The sequence below is a fragment of the Myripristis murdjan genome, chromosome 6 (assembly GCF_902150065.1).
Source record: "Myripristis murdjan chromosome 6, fMyrMur1.1, whole genome shotgun sequence".
NCBI classification, from domain to species: domain Eukaryota; kingdom Metazoa; phylum Chordata; class Actinopteri; order Holocentriformes; family Holocentridae; genus Myripristis; species Myripristis murdjan.
The window spans coordinates 20950630-20970514 of record NC_043985.1 but is presented as its reverse complement, the minus strand read 5'-3'; the positions used below and the strand labels follow the sequence as shown (position 1 = coordinate 20970514).

General features: G+C 44.5%; 1 protein-coding gene across 2 annotated transcripts in view; it reads left to right on the top strand.

Annotated features, from left to right (window-relative positions):
• The window catches only part of igf1ra (insulin-like growth factor 1a receptor), a 77499-nt gene that overhangs the window by 34860 nt on the left and 22754 nt on the right, over positions 1-19885 (top strand). The window lies entirely within an intron of this gene.

Below are 19885 nucleotides of genomic sequence, written 5' to 3'. Positions count from 1 at the left end.
AGCGGCTTCCTTCTCTGAAGGAGGGACACATATAAATAGCCAGGCAGCAGTAACCACACTATGCAGCACAGCCCGCATGTTCGTTCGTTAGGCCAGCCTTCTTTTGCACTGGCTGCTCAGATATGGATACTGATGTTGCCATCCCCCCTGCACAGGCCCCACCTCTATAGTGTCAAGCATTTGTCCCTTAACTCCACCCCTGTGATGGTGGCGGCCTCCGGTCCCTGGGCTGCGGTGTGGCTGACGCACGCACACTGAATGCTAAACGCACCACCACACAGTCCTGTGTGCCCATCTGTGGAAAGTTTGAGTGGATTGGGGCCAGGTCTAAAACACAGGCAGGCAGAGGGTGGGTGGTGGGTGGGCTGAAGGTGGCCTGCGTGGGCTGAAGGCTGTGGGCTGGGAAATGCAATATCCTGGTTATAGCCAAACAATGAAATGAGCTGCTTTTACGAGATCCAAAGTACAGTAACAGTACCAGTACAGAGATCATATAACCAGATCATACCTTTTCTTTTACAGATGGGTGTATATATAGTTGTAGATAAGTCTCATCGCCTGATTTAGATGTTGGGCTGTATTATATCACTTGCAGCATCCAATGAACTTGAAGAAGAGACAGATCATCTTAGCAAGGAAGTCTAAATCTTAAGGCTGACCTCTCGTCACTGTGTATGGTGTTTGTGTCTGTGTGTACACATGTGCATGATGTTGTGTAAACACATGCCCCTTTTTTTGGCACACATGGATGTCCTACCACAGAAGCCCAGGCTGAACCCCACCCTCCCAAATTAAAACTCACTCAAGCAAGAGGTGGGCCTGTTCAGCTTGGCTGTGGCCCCTCCATCCCTCTTGCCTCCCTGAGCCCCTGTCTACTTTGGGCTGCAGCAGGGAGTGTAGCGGAGAGGAGAGGAGTGTAGAGGAGAGGAGAGGAGAAGAGAGGAGAGAAGAGGAGATGGGGGTGCAGGGGGGCAGCCAAGCCTCTTGCTTGAGTGAGTTTTAATTTGTCTGCTTACAGCAGAAGACACTGCAGAGTGGCATAGTGGGGAACAGACGCAGTAGCGAACATGCACTCATTCACCTCGGACTAGACACACACACACACACACACACACACAATGACACTTATTAATGCACCCTGTGGCTTTCTCTGAACGATTCTGGCGCTGTTGTCTTTGCTTTCTCCCCAGAACCGAAGCCTGGTGCGCAGTCATTCTCTGATTGATCAGTTTAAGACTCTGTGGCATGCTGGAATGAGCTGCTCAGGGACACAATCTATTTGCTCTGCCTCATTTTGCTGCTCTTTTAGCATAGATCGTCCCTCCTGCACAAATACCACCTTGCAAAATGTTTCGGCATATAAAGACAAGAAAAAAAAAATCTAGTCCTATTTCTGGACTGGAGAGAGAGAAAAAAGAAAACATTATAAGCAATGAATCTCGTGTTGCTTTAACAGCATGCCCTGCGAGCCTGCGTGCGTGCGTGCGTGCGTACGTGCGTGCGTGTGTGTGTGTGTGTGTGTGTGTGATGTGGTGAAACTGCAGAAACATGGAGGTTGTGTTCCGGGGATGGAACGTGAGAATGTCCCTGCTCCCCTCTCACTGGCCTCTGAGGAGGAGCCACCAGCCCTTGCTCCTGCCCCCGCTCCGCTCTGCGCCTCCCTTCCCCTGTCAGACACATAGCTTCAGTTTCCCTCCCAGGCCATGAGGGTATCAGGTTTGTTTGGGAGGGGAGGGGAAGTGGAAGGGGATGAGGAGGGCTGGCATATGTGAGGAGGAGAATTAGGAGGACAAATCTTTACATGGTGCGGGATGGAATAAAAAGCGAGGCAGACAGAGATGAGCACAAGAAGAGATAGCAGGAAGGGATAAAATAGAACAAACAACGTCCTCCTGGCCCGTTGCTGCCCCTGACCCCTCATCCATAAATTCTGTGCCAGCAGCTGGAGTTGTGAAGCGGCCATTTTATGAATGAGGGCGGGAAGGCGAGAGGGACAGACAGAGAGAAATAGGGAGGGAGGGAGAGGGAGAGTGAGAGGGGAGACGGTCAGGTTGTGTGTTGTGTATGTGTGTGGGTGGGTGAGACGCGGCTCCGAGGCGCTTGTGGTGGAGTTGGTTATGTGTATGTGTGTTTGTGTGCATGTGTATGTGTAAGTGCATGTGTGTGTGTTTGGCTGTTCAGGCTGAGGAGGAGCCTGGGGTAGGCCCACACACATACACTCTGGCTCTTCGCAGGCTTTGTGTGTTTGTGTTTTGTTTGACTGCTCAGAGCCTCTGCTGAGGCTCTGAGCAGTCTGGAACAAAGGCCCAATTTGGGCTGTGCTTCCGCCTGCGGCTGCTCGCTTAACAGCCAGAACAGATCAGTCCTCAGTCGGAGGTGTTGGAGTCTCAAGCACACCTCAACAGATTCATGAAGACTTCACTTGCTTCAAGGAAGAGAGCTCTCCTGCATCTGATTTGCATTTGTTTATATGTGAAGTATAGACTATCTGCTCTGGACTATAAACACTATATATTTTTTCTTCTCTGCTGTCCCAGTCCCACCATGTCTTCTACCCCAGTGGTTTTCAATGTGGCATCCTAGGGGGTTCCCAACCAAACGCACAATAGCTGATTGTCACAATTATTTCATTTAGGCGTTTTACAAACAATACTTTTCCCCCCCAGATAGGGATATGTTTATTCTTTCCGCCTGGTCCTGGAGAATGTACATTTTTTTGGAAGTTGCCGTTCCAAAAAATGTTCTGGAAGCCCTGTTGTGCTGTTGTGCGTATAGCACATGAGTTATGAGTTGCAAATGTGCAATGAGGCAATTTTAATCCTGACTTGATTTGCTTTCCTACAGTTTCTTCCTTTGTGTTTATGCATGGATTTCTTAGAATCATTATGGTTGTTAATGATTACTGAAAACATCGTAATCCATGTTTACAGCCGAAGAATACATCAATATCTTCAAAGAACACAGTAACCAAGCAAGTCCGGACATAGTTGACTGCAGGAAAGGGTGTTAACCAGGAGCACACAGGTGATCTTTGTTTGCTTTTGTTGTTGTTGTTGTAGTTATTGCTTTTTGGATTGAACACTGTCACATTGTGATGTATATGGTGAGTTTGAGGTCATAGCGAGTTTAGCCTCTGTTCTTTTCTGAGGCGGTATATTATACGGATGTTCATGACATGTTGTGTTGAGCTGGCAAGACGTATTGATCTATGCTCCCATTGCGGGCTGACTTGTGTGTACCCTTAAACCGCCAACAATGCTGGCATGGCCGTTCCTGGGTCTCTGAGGGGAGTGAGGGGCGTGCAGCTCAATTTGATGCATGATGGCACTGAGGGGCCCTGTGCTAGGGGAGAGGGGTTGAACGTTCAGGCCTCGTTCACCCTCCATTTGTATTTCCCCTAGCTGTGTGGTGCTGCTCAAATAACTCATTGCTGTTGTTGAATAAGTAGACAGGACCTTTCTGAAGGCAGGGAGGGAGACAACCCACCGGCACAGGGGGGATGGGAATGTGGGGGGGATTAAACTTTAATTTAACTTGTCTTATCTTGACAGTATTTTGTTTTATTCCCCTTTTGGTGGCTATTCAATTGTCTTTCCCATCTCTGTGTTAAAAGGCTGATAAAAATGAGACCGCTCATGCTGAAATGGTGGACATGAAACCAAAACGTTTGAGACCATAAATGATAAATATTTTACACACAACAGCAAACAACCTTAAAATTGATTTCTCAGTTTGCATTTTAGGTTTTGTTGGTTAACATGATGATTAATATGTATAAGAGCTGGTTAGTCCTACATGAGCAAGGTCAGGGATAGCGCAGCCTCTGTGTTGTCATGGTGATCCCAACCCCCCTCTGTCAGCTGTACAGCAGTAGGTAGCAGGTGCCATTAGCCAGTCAGTCAGTCAGTCAGTCCTGGTCGTGTAGCGCTGTAGGTAATGAGAGCTGACACAAAGTGACAGTGCAGACAGGAGGACATGCTGTCACTGCGGCTCAGGGACACGCGGACGTCCTCTGGTGTTGTTTACTCCTCACCGTGTACATTAACTCCGTTGAACCTCCCCGTGAGGCTGGCCTCCTCTTACCCATTCCAGTTCCCCCAAGGGTGTGAAGAAGGAGCAGCTCAACCTGGCTACAGTTAAGGACTGCATGTACATGTGTCAGAGATTCCCTATGTCCAAGTAGGACACGGTGAGAATACATTGCATGAGCTATGGCGAGCTCACTTGGTCTAAGGGCAACTTGGCGAGAGTGTGTTCTTGTTTTCTTTTCCCTGAAGGAAAAGCATCACAGTAATAAAATGCTTCAGGTGTGCCTGATACTGCCTACATGTAGCAGGAATGTGCTCCTGCAGGCAGAATTGGGGCCGGGAAAGAATGGTGGAATGTGCCTTTGATCTGGCGAGCTGTCTGGTGCTGGTGCTGACATTCTGATGTGTTGTGTTCACTTGCTCACTCTGCCCCCTCTCCCGATCATTCCTTCAGGTACCAAATAGAGAACAGACGTGTGTACTATGTATGATTACTCCCGCTCCGCCCCAGCCTTTTCCCATCCCCTCACTGTCTGAAAGCTCTGCAAAGTACAACGAGGCCCTGGAGCAGTGGGCTAGTTAGGATGGCAGATAGCTGTTGTGGTGCAGCAGACTCTATAGGAGCTCTTTTGAGAGGGGTCAGAGCACTTACAGTAGCTCTAATCAAATCACCGCAAGATGAAACAGTGCTTGGAGGTTTGGCCCTGGAGAAAGGCCTAAATTCAGAGCCAGCTCTTTGATGGTTTTCTTTTGAGGTGTAGTTAAAGGATATGGTCTCCTGTTTCCTGTGTTCGCTCCGTCTCCCTGTGTGTGTGATTGATGGCTCATTGATTGAGCAGCGTGCTCCCACTTCCTCTCTGAGCCAGTTATCTGTCCCCTAGTTGCTAGCTGTAGCCAGCCAGCCCAGCACCCAGCTGTTACGATATGTGTGTTTGTGTGTGTTTATGTGTGCATGTTGGAGAAAATCATTGATCTAGCAGGTGGGACTCCTCTTCTTACCCTGGCTTCTCATTGTGGTCTCATTGTTCTACAGTAATGACCAGATAATATGTAACTCAGAGTGGTTCCAGGCTCAGCCAATATTTAACACCAGTTCATGTCACTTAGTTAAGATAATGTGATGTTGTGTTCCGAATTCAAATGGCACAAAGGGTGCTTTGTTTAATCAGTATGGCTTTTGGTGCAGTTAAATGCTAGATACACAAATATGCACTGTTATTAGAATCCAACATAGTGATGTTTTCTGAACCAGCTCCAGAGCTGCAGCAGTAGCATGGTAGAACAGTAAATATAGCCTCAGGACTTCCATTTGTTACAGTTTATGATGTGCAATTTGGCGCCTTTCACACCAATGGCAGTTAACAAGACATTTATGAAATAACTCCAACAAATTACTGCATTAGGGGAAAGCAGAGATATAGTATTTCTTGAGTAAATATAGAATCACCTCTTCTTGTGCATGCAGTGAGTGTGCGCTTGGTGCAGTGTCCTCTTTCCTCAGTTCCATGCATGCATATCAGTGGAACAAAATACTGTCTTAGAGTAGAATAAAACTGAAGCACAGTCATCTGTTTGGGAAAGCCCTCAAGCAGAATGAGATTTAGCTGGTGGAATGATAATAAGTCCCAAGTCGTGTGAGCAATAGGTCACACTGAGAAAAATTATGTGGATTTTACTGAACAGAGGGGACTTGAGGTGTACCTTATGTAATTTATGCTGCACTTCACGTGTTTTCCATGTACACACACTACTGGTTGAATAAATCTAGTAAAAGAGTCAAAGGACCACATTGTGTTATTTGATATGCTGCTGCTTTACTGCATTTATCCACAGTGCTCAGTTTTAAGATTCATCAGACATTCATAAGATACCACAGAATTAGGGGAGTGAGAGTTTGGGTCAAAACAAGGACCCTCAGACATCTTTACATTATCTTTGTGAATTTGTGTACATCTGCACATGTCTGCAGTGCAGAGTGCCTTTCTCCCGCAGTCCTATGTCCCAGGCCCCCTGTTGGTTGAACAGTGTCAGTGCAGGCTGCCCCGTTCGAGTTGTGTGAGGTCTGTGACGGCAGGAAGACAAAGGGCATATTTTTCAGAGCAGGGGGCTCCAGAGTGGGCTGTGGTGTTACCTACCCCCATCCATGTCCCAACTGAGGGAGAAAGGGGTCGGTGGAGTGGAGAGGAGAAAGTGGGGGGAATAAAGACCAGCGTTTTAAGACTGTGTCTTTATGTCTTCCCTGACTGTGAGTGTGCTACAACATTCCACAATGGAGGCCATTGTTTGTTTGGGAGAGAAAGCGTGGGTATTTTGTTTCAATCATTTCTGGAAGTCTTATGTTTGACATGGTGGGGGCTTAGCACTTCCTGCGGTTGGAAGCGGGCCTGTTCTCTATGCCCATTTCTCTTCCTCGCTGCTGGCATCTCCCCTTTCTGACGCCTGACAATGGGCACTATGTTGTCTTTTAAAAGCGTTCTCAGTTCACCCAGTATCATTTATATACACACCTGTGGAGAGTTGTTGTGAGGTGAAGCTGACACTGGCTGCAGCTTTCTGGATTACCTTCGTAGTTGGACAGACTGGGGCGGGGGGGGGCCATTCTGCGCTGCCATTCTGAGCTAGCCCAGGAGAGGGTTTTAGGGCCTGTTCCTTTGTCGCACGATGCAGTATCGTGTCTGTGGAAGTCCATGGAAAACAGAGCAGAGCCTTGGCCATCTGCCTCAGGGCCAGTAGCTCATCCCCACCTGCTGTGCTCCCGACCACAGCCCCCTTGATTCCTCCTATGGTGCTCTGATGACATTTCACCTCTCCTATGTGCACCAGCACTGACTCCTCCTTAATCCGACTAAGGGCTAATCTGTCATTGGGGGATGTGTGGCTGCAGGGCTGAACACTGCGTCTGATTGCTGCAGTATACAGTAGACGAAGGTTGGCTGACTGACTGGCCTGCACACTACTTTACACTCATTTCCTTGTCCCTTTCCCTCCATCCTTCACCCCCTCATCAGACACGGAACACCTGTTTGGTGCAGGGATCAATCCTTGTGATGCAGAGCTTCTGAAACAGCCACGTCCCTCTGCCTCTGCTACATGTCTGGTTTGCTTCAGTGGATAAATAGTGATTTCTCTTTTTCTCCACATCTTTTTTATATTAAGCAATTATTTCTCAATATGTCTCTTCCTAAAATTCTCTCTCTCTCTCTCTCTCTCTCTCTCTCTCTCTCTCTCTCTCTCTCTCTCTCCCTCTCCCCTTTGAGCATCCTTTTTTCATTACTGGAGACATTTCAAAGTATGTTTGTGAAGCCCCGCTGGTAATTGAGTAAGTTGTCTGCTGGTAAAAACGTCAGACCTAGAGTTTCACAATAACACATTTTGAAGGGTGATGCATCAAGCAAACTGCTCACTTGACTTGCGAATAGTGAGAAAGTCTTGTTTGAATCTTAGAGCCGTAAAAAAATCATACCATGTGTGCAGCGTGTTTGTATTTGTGTGAGTGAGTCCGTGCTTATGTAGGTATCTTACTCTGCCTCATCATAACAGACTGCACACTGGCCTGTAGGAGCCCACACGGTGGACATTAATGGTAACTAAGTGTGATGTGGCACAAGGGGGATCATGAAGGGTGGGCTCTGCAGCCCTGTGCGCATGCCACGTCCTGTGAGTGTCACGCACACAGTATGTACTTTCCACACCAGTGGAATAAGCCAACTCACATACAGTCCAGTTGTTGAAGTCCAAGGAAGAAGAGATAGAGAGAGAGAGAGAGAGAGAGAGAGAGAGAGAGAGAGAGAGAGAGAGAAAGAAAGAAAGAGAAAGAAATGGGGAGGGGGGAAGACAGAGACAGCAAATGGCTTAGGTAAGCCTCTTTGCTGTACATGCTTTCATACTTCTAATGCCCATAATGGTGTTGCAGTGCCTGTGACTTTTTTTTGTCTTTCTTTCTTCCCTTCTTACTCTCTCCCCTCCTCCTGAACAAGGGTGGCCGTGTGAGCTGCTGAGGTCCCTAAAAGGGGCAAGTGAAGCTTGACTGACTGTGTGTGTGTGAGAGAGAGAGAGGGAGAGAGGGAGAGAGAGAGAGAGAGAGAGAGAGAGAGAGAGAGAGAGAGAGAGTGAGAGAGAGACTAGTTTAGTGGAGAGAGAGAGGAAGGAGGTAGAAGGACTGAACTCTCCTCCCACTCTGAAAAGAGGAGGTGAAAAATGGGGATAGAACCATGATGTCACCAGCAGCCAATCGGAAGTGGGAGCTAGGGACTGTTTAAGGCCTGTCAGCTGTCCTGCTCCATCCACATCAGCTGCCCTTTTCTGCTGTCGATACAGGACGACCAGCCCAGGCTTTATCCTAGCTCCACCCCATCTCTGGCCTCTGGCCTCTGGGCTCTGGCCCCAGTCCTGGACCCGTCCAGAGCCCCATATTCATACACAGTCCACATATATAATATTAAAGCTTTCTTGCCTTTCTTGCTTTCTTGCTCTCTATGCTTAACAACTGTGTTTGATTTGTTGCTGAAACCCTGTCCATAAACAAAATATGGTGTAGATTAGATAGGGAACTGCTGCCTGTCAGCCCCATGTTTTTCACGCTCTCTGTGTCAGAACTCTGCTGCTTGTGCCTGAGACCAGGAGTGAATGAAAGAATGGCGTCATTGTAAAATCAGATTAACACAGAAACTTAAATTCAAACTACAGAGCTGCGTCTGGGAGTAAAACCTAGGTGACGTAACCCCCAATTTGTTCAGAGACTTGTAAACAGTGACGTTTTTTACACTCCACTGCATAGGAGTGTAGCAGCAGAGCCTTATTTGGTGCTGTTGTTACCCCAATTGCTAATGAGGGCAACCTATTATGAGTTCATTGTTTACTGCAGTATAATAGCTTTTCAGTATAATCAAAGCCCTTACATCTGCATGGTAACCTACACCGGCTGTTTGATTGTCACCTTCCACAATTGGGAATAAAGCAGATGCTTGAGGTAATATAGCCTCTACTTTTGAAATTTGTTTGTACTGCGGCGCACCCTTTGATGTAACAGGATCAAGTGAAAACCAGCACAGGGTTGAGTGCTGCCAAACATTTCCCGGTATAAACTATACAGACGAGTGGATTCCCATCGCTGGTCCTCTCTAGCCTTATCAATGTGTAAACATGAGGCAAAGTCAGCATAAGTGCCTTTATTCTCCTGTGTTGTTGTTCAGCTGTCCATGAAGGTTCGGCAACCTGCAAGCTTTTAATTCAGTGAGCAGATAGGAAATTGGCAAAACATGCATGAGGTTTTGGGTGTTTATGGGGAAAAAGTAAACTTGTGTCAGGTCCCTTTCAGGAGAAATGGAGCTTTGAATACAACAGATACTAGATCAGTACAGTATCGCTCTACCATGTGATACCATCTGAGACCGCAGCATCTTATCAGAGCATTACACTTGAAAGACCTAACCCCCAAGCCTCAGTGCAGCCTCTCCAGTTGGAGAGAATAGTCTCAGTGTCCGGTTTGAACAGATGTTAACTCTGGGCACAACTGTCCCTGCTGAACCCGCAGCTTGTACTTTTTAAAGAATAAATGCAGCCACACAAAAAGCATACTGTGTGCACCCTCAAGAAACACACTGTGAAAATTAAATTAAGTAGAGGAAAAGGAAAGGGAAAAAGGAAAACCCTGGTGCCAGATGTCATATTTGAAGTGGCTAATGGGACTGTACAGAAAGCCAGCCTCCACTGAGGTGGTAGACACTGAAGCTTACAGCCAAAAGTGCACAAGAGATGTGCTGGAGTAACAGGCTGAGCAACAAAATTTCACCGCAGGCTGTCTAGGTGTGCCAGTATCCCAGTCACTGTCATCTGAGAGGGGGAGAAACTGCAGACATACAAGACAGTTTAGATTATGCAGCATAGCCATCATGACAGTCCCTGCTGTGTATGATATGATACCCAGTGTGGTAGCATGTATGTAAATATGACCTATGTTAGCGCAACAAGCACACACACGGCAACATGGATAAATTCACATACGTACAAATGTTCACAGGCATGCACACATACAACCCTCAGCTTACACACTCATGAAATGTAACCAAACTCAAGTGTAATTTTAGGATTTACAGTTCACTAACTGTCAGCTTAGTAATTGACTAATGGCCCTGCCAGTGTTTGCAAAGCACTTCCATTTCAACCCGGCAGGAAGGCTCACGTTGAATGTGAACTTATCCTCATCAGCATTTTAGCTCAGGGCAAATGTTGCATTGCTTAATCAGGATAAGGGCCTCCTTGAAGTCAATGTGAAATGCACATGTGTCATTTTAAATCCAAACGTCGTGCCAGCGGAGAGAATGTGTGCCGGACGGTATGCCAGGATGAAGTCTGGGCACCGTGTGCCAGTGGTACTGAAGTCTGTATGCCGCAAAGCTGCAGATGGTTGTCTACAGAAATAGGCCTTGGCACCAGAACCACCACTGTTCTGATAGAATGAGGCAAGTTTGGATGCACAGTAATGTGGTTACCTTGTATATCAGTGGTCAATCATCCTGAGATATCGACGCTGTGCTGCCTATTGTCTTTAACGACAGAAATGGTTTATGGTTGTCTCTTCAACATTAGTAGGCAAGGTGCAGCAGGGGAGAGGAAGTGAGGGTGTGACACTCAGTGCTCTCACTGACCCCAACCAGTCAGGCAGCCAGCAAACCAGCCGGCCAAACAGATCGCCAGCCAGCCAACACAGGGCTGCCAGGAAACACACTGTATTTAATGAAGCAGATCTGGGAACTCAGGTATTTTTAGAATCCACTCATAGTGAGAGGAAACACCTCAGAATGGGTGAGAAAAAAACATAGCCTGAGTTCTCCCAGAGGTCATCCTTCCCCTACTAATGTCTATCTTAGCTGTTGCCTTAGCTACCGGTTACAACCTTTGGTGCCTGTGATAGACTGTTGATGATCTCTTTGAATGCCATTATCAAGTTTAACCAAAGGGAAGAAACAACAAAATCAAATTTTGTCCCCTGCAGACAGTGTTAAATCTCACAATACGTTTTTTTTCAATGAAAAGATCAGCCTCAGAAACGCAGTGGGTGATGCACCCACTTGCCATTCATTGGTTAATGAAAGTCATAGAACAGTCATCTCAGAAATTATATTTGATTTAGATTCCCTTTACAGAATGGAACTAAAACTATGCTGTTTTTTGAATTTGTATGATAGTGGGCAGGTTGTGAAAGGTGAGGAAAACAGGAAAAGAAGCAGCGGCACTGAAAGATAGAAAGAGATTCCTGTTTTCCACACCGGAAAATGCAGTCTGTTTTTCGCCAAAGCTCCAAATTATGACAGCTACATGCAGCCACGCTGAGCGAATCCTCAAATGAACTTGAAGCATTTTCTGAATTAATGAGGAGTGTTGCTGAGGAGGCCTGTCTTTAGGCTAAAAATAAGACTCCGGAGGGTTTTCTGTCCAGGGGTGAGTGGAGAGACTGGGACTTCAGGCCTACCCAGTCACAGGGATTAAAAACTATGGCCTCAGTCCAGGCTAAGCGACGGGGCTCGACCCCACTGGTCAGTTCTAGTGACATAGCTATTCAACTACTCCCTGAAACAGCTCTCTGTTCATATGTATCCTCATAACCCATTCACAAATACTCCTTTATACATGAATTACCAGAAACATTTGGTAACCCTTTACATCACATTGGCTTTAATCCAGTGTATTAAAGGAAAATTCCACCCCAAAACACATTAACACTGTCTAAAAATAAGTATTAGTAACTTAAATTGCCTTTTCAATGCTGTTTTGTTGTTTTAGGGAGTAGTTCTATTTTTTTTTTTTTTTTTTTTGCAATTGGTGGTAAACTCACCAATTGCAGTACACATAGGGAATAGCTGCAGCATGTGACAGCATGGCTACAATAGAGCCTAATGAGAGAAAAAAAGTATGCTTTCTGTCTTCTGTGATGGATGTCTCAGAAAAAACCTTGCACATTTATTTTGAAAACTGACAGCTAACATTTCTGTGTTATGAATGAATTTTCCCCTATGAAACACCATTCCAGGAGCTGAGAATGTGTCACAGTGATGTAACTGGATTAACTTTGGCTAGAATAGCAAAAATACAACATCCAACAACAAAATGAGACCAGAATTGCAGTGTAAATCACTAATTTAGACCAAAACATGGAATAAGGACAAAATTTGAATGTTGTGTCTACATGGCTCACATTGATAAAATATTTCCTTATTCCACATTTTTTTGTCAGTTGAGTCTAAATGATCCTTAGGTCAGTCAAATCTCATTTTTACATGGTGCACCTTTAAACTATGGAGAGGTATTGTAAGTACAAAATACTCCTGTCCTGTGGTAGGTCCTAGATAACGTGCTTATAATGATGTACCCCAGTTTGATTAAAATAGAATGTTTACACCATTGTAAGTACATTGTCTATTAGGGAGATTTACAGAATTTACAAAACAAGAGTCAGTAGGATAAAGTGTTCACATGCCTCACATTGTTAATATCGGCATATGCCAGCTATCATTCAGGATTCTAATAACCAGGGTATCAGGCTTATGAGGGGAGGTGATGGTTACATGCACCAATTTGTAGATGGATGGCTTTCATCCTCCAAGTAATATTTGAATATATGTACATTGTGTTCATTGTGTTGTGAAAATGCCAACTGAAATCGATCTTCTCAGCAGTCATTTTCTGGCCCAGTTTCGGTTTAACCATTTCTGTAACAGCTTACTTACATCACCAGTTATTAAAGAGAACGATATCCAGTGTTTTCATGTTGGGTGGTACTGCATACCTGTGTACTCTTAATAAATGCAATCAACAACACAGCAACAACAGCAGCAGCTGCAGAGTGGCCTGAGGGTAGAAGGAAGGGGTGTGTGTGTTGTTGTGACTGAACGCGAGTGAGGGAAAATGCCACGCATGCCTGAACACACAGAGCAGCACATAGTTGTGTGAAAAACACAGTGCTGGTCTTTAGTGGGCATGGAAGTGGAAGAGACCCAGAAACACTGGGACAGGGAGGAATGGGCTCACACACACCTTTGTGCGCAGTACTGAACAGAGATTTAGCCAAGCTCTCCTGAGCCAGCTGTCTGCATGAGAAAATCACATCATGCTTGACACCACTCTATGTTTGCCTCCCAAAAAAACAAAAAAACAAAAAAAACCTTCTGATCAGCAGAACAGTCGATTACCCCGAACACGCACAGCCACACTCACTCTGTCTGGAAAGGTGAAAAAATCTACTGCAGATTAGATCAGTCGTCTCTGGCACTTGAGACTCTACTGTTGTAGCAGTAAAACAGTATTAGAATCTGCGATGTGGTTTGCCTTTGGCTGTGACTGGAGGAAGCATCCTCTCTCCGGCTGTCTGGGCTGATGTGGTTTAAACAAGTGTCTGGAGTGATCCACTGGGGGCTCCCAGGGAGGATCGGGTTGCCGGATGAGGATGTGGCCTGATGGAGCCCAGGGAGCTGGGGGGTCGGCCTGCGATCCGGGCTGTAGCAGCGCCTGATAGGCCTGCCGGCTGCTACTGTACTCCTGTTCAGATACCTTACTGTCTGCTACTGCTGTCAGCTCTGGTAACCTGAGCTCACCAGCTGTGACTCTGCATACAGAGTAGGAGGCTTCACATCCCCACAGTGCACTAGATTACTTAGGTGTGCGGAGTGAATTCTTCAGTAAATGGAGGTGATGCAGTGATAAATTTAATTATCTAGCCAAATGGAACTATGGCCCAGTTTATAATGTACATCAATGAAGAGAGCCTGTGTGATTGACATTTACTATACAACTACTATACCTTCTTTCAAAAAGATGCAGTTACAGCAGATTATGAAATTATTATGCAGTCACATCTGTAATCTATACAAATTTATGAAAAAAATAATACAAAATATAGCATCCAAAACAGAAGCATAATAAGTGTCAGTGTGTTACTACTGTTCTGTTTTGACTCTAATGGATTTGTTATATTAAGTAAATAAAGTGTATGTTAAGTAACAGTAAACTGACAAATTATATTATTGATTAAATGAGAATTTTATTACAGCCCCAGTATAATCTACTAATCTGTTTTTACTTTGACGCCCAAATTTTTCCAGTTAAGGGTCATCCTTATTGGCTAGAGTAGTTTTACTAGGGTTTGTTCCCTGCCTTGTATGAGTAAGCTGAATCTGTTCAGGTTTTTCCCTCAAGGTATGGTTTCTCCGAGTCCGGGAAAAAGCCATGCTTAATCACTATGGTTACGACTCCCCCTCCCAATGCCCGCTCCAGAGAGGACTTGTTTACCATCTCTGCTCCAGACTCAATAACATGTCAGTCATCGGGATTAGAACCTCCCCTGCACGCCTGCTATTGGTCCAGCAGAAATCTCCCAGTTTAAACACCCTCCCTCCCCACCACCACGCACACAGACACAGACACACACACACACACACACACACAAACCTGACTCCAAGCAGACAGTGTGGAAATCTAGCCATTTTCTTATCAGATTGAAGCTGCTTTTTTTCCTTGATACACAGAGGACCGTGGGTAGAGGGGAGGGGCAGGGCATGGTTGATGGGTTATGGGTCACATGAGTCTGAACCCCCCTTGCATGCCCCCTGTAAGAAAGGGAAGGCCAGCCTGACGAAGGAATATAGCCTATTCAGTGCTTGCTCTCACTGCCTCTCTCGTATCTGCTTTCTCTCCGTTGAAGAAATATTTTTTTTTTTGTCACAAAGCAACATTTGTATCCTTGCTGTGTTATTTTTAGTTATTTTTGCAACAATCTGTTCTTTCTCTCATATCTCCCATTTATTCCTCCATAATCAGTTTTGTATTTCTGTTGTATTGCAGGTTTGAATTAGGACTGTGACCATAATTACAGTGATGCCACAGTCATGTGATCCCTGCTGCAGAGTTGAGCTCATCACTGTCACCACCGCAGTTTCACTATTTATTTATTTATTTAGCTGGTGAAAGTTACAGGAGTGCATACGGTGTGTGATATGAAATATAAACACAATAATCATAGTTTAGTTATGATCATTGACTATCTTCCTAAGCCTTCAAGGGCTTCTGGAGACTAAAACTTGTCAGTTGTTCATCACTTCAGTCCATTAAACATATGGGCCATAGAATAGGGATAGGATCTAACCCATCCTGTGCGATTCCCCAAAAACTCTCAGGGGGTTCCCAGTTCTGAATCTCTAGAAGATTCAGTACCAGAGATATGGGGCAAAGTCAATGAGAGAAGTGAAATTTTTTGAAGTGTCTTTGAAGTTTATAGGTAGGTAGTTATATGATATATGTCACTTGGACTGCAATGCCACCTGTGCAGATATTAAAGCAATAAATAGCTTTGTTCACAGTCTAAGCTATGCTGTTTTTACATTTAAGCAATACCACTTGTGTGTGTGGACTTGTGTGTGTGTGTGTGTGTGTGTGTGTGTGTATGTGTGTGTGTGTGTGTTTCCCCACCAAAAAAACAAAACAAAACAAAACAAAACAAAAAAAACGGGGAAACGTTGCTTTTTCACCACGGTAAGAAAAAAATCCATACCATCACAGCCTGAATTTCTCTGCTTCTTTTCCTATGGATTTCTGAAGTGACTCGTAAAGTTGTTATTGTGTTGGTGCAGGGGAACAAGGGATTAACATTCTCGCCCTTGATTCCTCTGCTGCCTGGAACATTCTAGAGATTCTTCACATAGTCCACGGACTGGAGGATACCTTTATTGCACAAAAACAGCACTAAGAAGCAGTGTTGTGTTTAAGCCTATTCCAGGCTGCAGGGATGCACCAGAATCTCAAAGTGACACTCCTCAGTGCTGACTGGTGTCTCGTTTACTATTGATGAAAGGGATCTGGCCACTCCTCATGTCGCAGTGCTCCGGCAAACAGCGGGGGCAGGCTGGGTGGTTGCAGTGTCTGTGGTGTCTGACCCGACTGTTTGTTCAGGCAAAGAGCAGGAGGGAGGGGGGTTGTGTAACTACTATAGGAGGAGAGCGACATCATAACCCTCTCCCCACCTTGGTTTGACTTATTTGATTCTGCCGCCTCAGAAATGTTGATAAATGTCCAAGTTTCTTTTTCTCACAAAACTTCCACACCTGTCTTTTTTAATTACCATAAATTGGGTCTGTGCCATGTTGTCTTTTATAACTTAAGTGCATTACATAATATGCACTTGAATACAGTGCAGTCTTGTGCTGCTGGTGCTTATTCTTGATTATTGCCATTCATGTTTAACATTCACAAAGGGATGATGATGAGACACATTCTCAGACTTATTCCAAGAGGAGCCCTTGTTAGGTAGTCCCTTTCCTTTGAAGTAGTGGAAACCCACAATGCCATGCATAGCTATGTGTAGAGAGCAGCGGCGTGGAATAGGGCCGCATTAGGAGCATCTATAAATAGAGGATTGTATCCTTGATACCACGGGTTGTTTGGTCACACAGGGAAACCGGGTTGACTTATATGGATTGTAAGGCAGCAAGTCCCCCCTCCTCCTTCTCCTGGTGGAAGGTATGCATGTTTGGAATTTCTCCTCATTGAGGAATCCGTTCAAATGATGAGGAAGGAAGGGACCTCCTCCAATGAGGCTTATTAGACTTTGCTTTGGCTGCCCCCTTTTGGTGGAAGTCCAAGAAATGAAGTCTTCCTGATCTTTTTTTGTTTTTTTCCTCTCACTGTCTGCAAATGTGCAATCGTGATCAGTGTCTGCTTTCAGTGCACTAATATCAGCCTCATATTTCTTATCAAATCACAGCTGTGATATGAGAACTTGGGCCTCTTGGCATTTGTTGTCCCTAGTTTTAAACAGAGCTCTGCCATTTGTTTTGGACCAGGTCCAGAATAGTCAGATACACTGTTCATGAAGTATAGAGCCAATCAGTTCTTGCTGACGTTAATACTGGAATGAACTTTTAGCGTGCAACTATACACAATTCAGGGAAAGGTCATAGAGCTAAATACTACTTACTCATGCCGTCATAACAAATATCCTTTTGCATGGCAGCTGCTGTGTGGGTTAAACATCTATCTTATCAGGAATAGGTTATAAAATTCCCGAGGTACTGCAGTGAATTGAACAGTAAAGATATTGTATCACATTTATTGAGTGGGATTGGACTTGTTTTTGTTGAGGAAATAGCCAGACATGTTTTGGTTTTTCTTTTGTCATAAAACCCTGAAGGAATTTTCCAAACAGACCATTTCACCTCTTCTGCATTATTTGATTTGACTGAATGTGAGAAAGAATGGCAAGTATTTGAGAAACTGTCAAGAGTGGGAATGATCATTCCCGTCCCTTGTGAAGCCAAACCGGAGTTGGCACTGTGGGAGTGTGTGTTTGCTCTGCGGCATTGCTGTAGTGCACTGTCACGTTCTTAACCTACACAGATGTTTTGTAAAGCAGCATGAAATATTCATCTAGAGATTAGCTCAGCAGCCGGCTTCATTTTCTTGACTGATTCACAAAGCAAACCGGCAATGCTCTGACACCCGCATTTTATTTACAAGCAAATAAACAAGGAGAGCTGCTTTCCTGATTTTCACACACACAGAAACATGCACGCATACACATACCCCAGCATGCCAACATGTAAGCGCTCATAGTGCACAGACGTACACACGTGCACTCCCACTCAGCTACCTACCTTTATGTAGATAGATGAAATAATGATGCTGATGACAATAAAATACAACATATGTGAGGTCACAGTTTTGCATACTAGGACTAGGCACATGAAAGAGAGTAGTTAAAATATGTGTGTTTGTGTCTGCATACTTGCAAGTGTGTGTGTGTGGGTGTGTGAGTATGAGTGTGTGTAGATGTGTGTGCATGCGTGCACATTTCCCTCCAGCTTTGGCTGTGCACCAGGAGGCGGTTGCTAAGGAACCAGGAGTGCTGTGCCTTTTTTTTTTTTTTTTCCCCAGTTCAGTTCAGTTCAGTTCAGTATAGTTCAATTCAGCTTTATTGGCCCTCTGGGGAAATTTGTCTTGCAGCAGTAACAAAGAGCATAACAATAAAGACAAAATGTTTCGCAAACACTTCAGACTTAAATATACAAACGGCACAAGGGTGTGGACTTTGCACAAAATGGGGGCAGAGCTGCGCAGCCTGTGCAAATTAAATATTGCTGTTATGCAAATTATGCAGATTTATTGCACAACGTATGAAGGATGTCTTTTTTTTTTTTTACCTATTGTACATTTTCCCCTGGGCAACTTGAACCCTCGCCTACCTCTTTCTTGGAGTTGCTCTTTATCTTGATAGAGCCTCTTCAAACAGGGAACAGTCATTAGCAGAAAACACCCTGTCACCAGGGCCCTCCAGAGCCATTCATACAGGGTCACACTCCAGGTGCTTTTCTATGAAGTGGACTTGTCTGAAACTAGGACACGCTTGTCTGCAGGGGTGTCTCCAGATTAGTTAGCAGTGGGACTCTGCATCATCACCTTCCCTCCCTTTACATCTGCTGTCCCTGATGTGCTTCTCTATGGCTAGGTTACAATAAAAGAAAGCCTCCTTTGGTACATTAGCAAGACATGTAATGTACTTCTTGTTGTGTCACTCTAAATGTTTTCTGTAAAGCAGATGGATTATTATAAGCAGTTATTCTAACTCTGGGCTAATATCAAGTAAGTGCAAAGATCTTATGCCTTAATACCTGGATGAGTTTGCGGTTGTAAACAGGCAGATTATGCTCCTTGTCATTTGTGTTTTTTTGACTGTCAAAATTTAGATTTAGAATAACTTATTCTTTTGAGATGTAGACAAATATTAATGGTGATTTGGCAACCTCTTGAAGATAAATTCTGCATGAAGAGACAGTTAGGGGTGAAAAGTTCAAGATTTTTCAATAAACAGCGTGCAGCTGGTCCTCTGTGTATTATAACAAAAGTCTATGTCTGTCCCAAGCAACGGCAATGTGTTGTGTGTTATTGATAACACATTGCTATGAAAGTTGGGTTCCTTACTGATGCTCAGTAAACAAAGAGAAGATTCTATTATTCATGTTGCTCAAACTTAATTTGAAACACCCCACTGCTCTCCACACAATCATTTTACTGTTGATTTTCTCACGGCTCTGATGGACGCAGTTCTCTCTTGGAAGCTGCTGTGGTACTGCGAGAGTGAGTTTTGTTAGAAGTGCAGTCAGCTTTGTCTCCCATTAACACAGAATATTGGTAAACTGATGGAATAGATAAATGTTGTTTTTTCCTCTCCAAACAATTAACTGAAATCTGTGATTGCAAAGAAGTTAAGATTTTTATTGGTGACTTTATGTTGGCTTTACAACTGATAAACATTACAGGCATGACTGTAAGGCCCTATATTATGGTAGTAAAAAAGGGGGGGTGGATTGGGTGAATATGTCATAAGGAATTTATGTGTGCTCATTGCTTTCATAGAACATGGGGATGACATAATGGGCGTTAATCAGTCTTTTCAAATTACTATAGGAGTGTGTTGTCCTTCCAGCATCCAACAGGGCTATAGAGGCTTTTGACTTAGAGGCAAGAATTTTCCCTTTCTCTCCAAACTACACTTCCCTTAGAGTCAATAGTGGTTCATCTTCTGACAAGATAAGCCTGTAATTTCTTCAATTTTCTCAAACCACAATATTTGCAGTTTTCTAACAAAGTAGAGACTCTTGCACAAAGATTCTGTACACTGCCGGCACGCCACTTCCTCTTATATCCGTGCTCTCTGACTCTGTTGGACAATTACAGTTTTGCAGCTCACTAATCTTAAAGCCTCACACCTCTTTAGCTCTGGCCACCACGGTCCAGTCATGCACACAACATACAATGGAAAGTTTGTAAACATAGTTGGCAATCATGAACATTTGTAAATGTGCGTGAACATT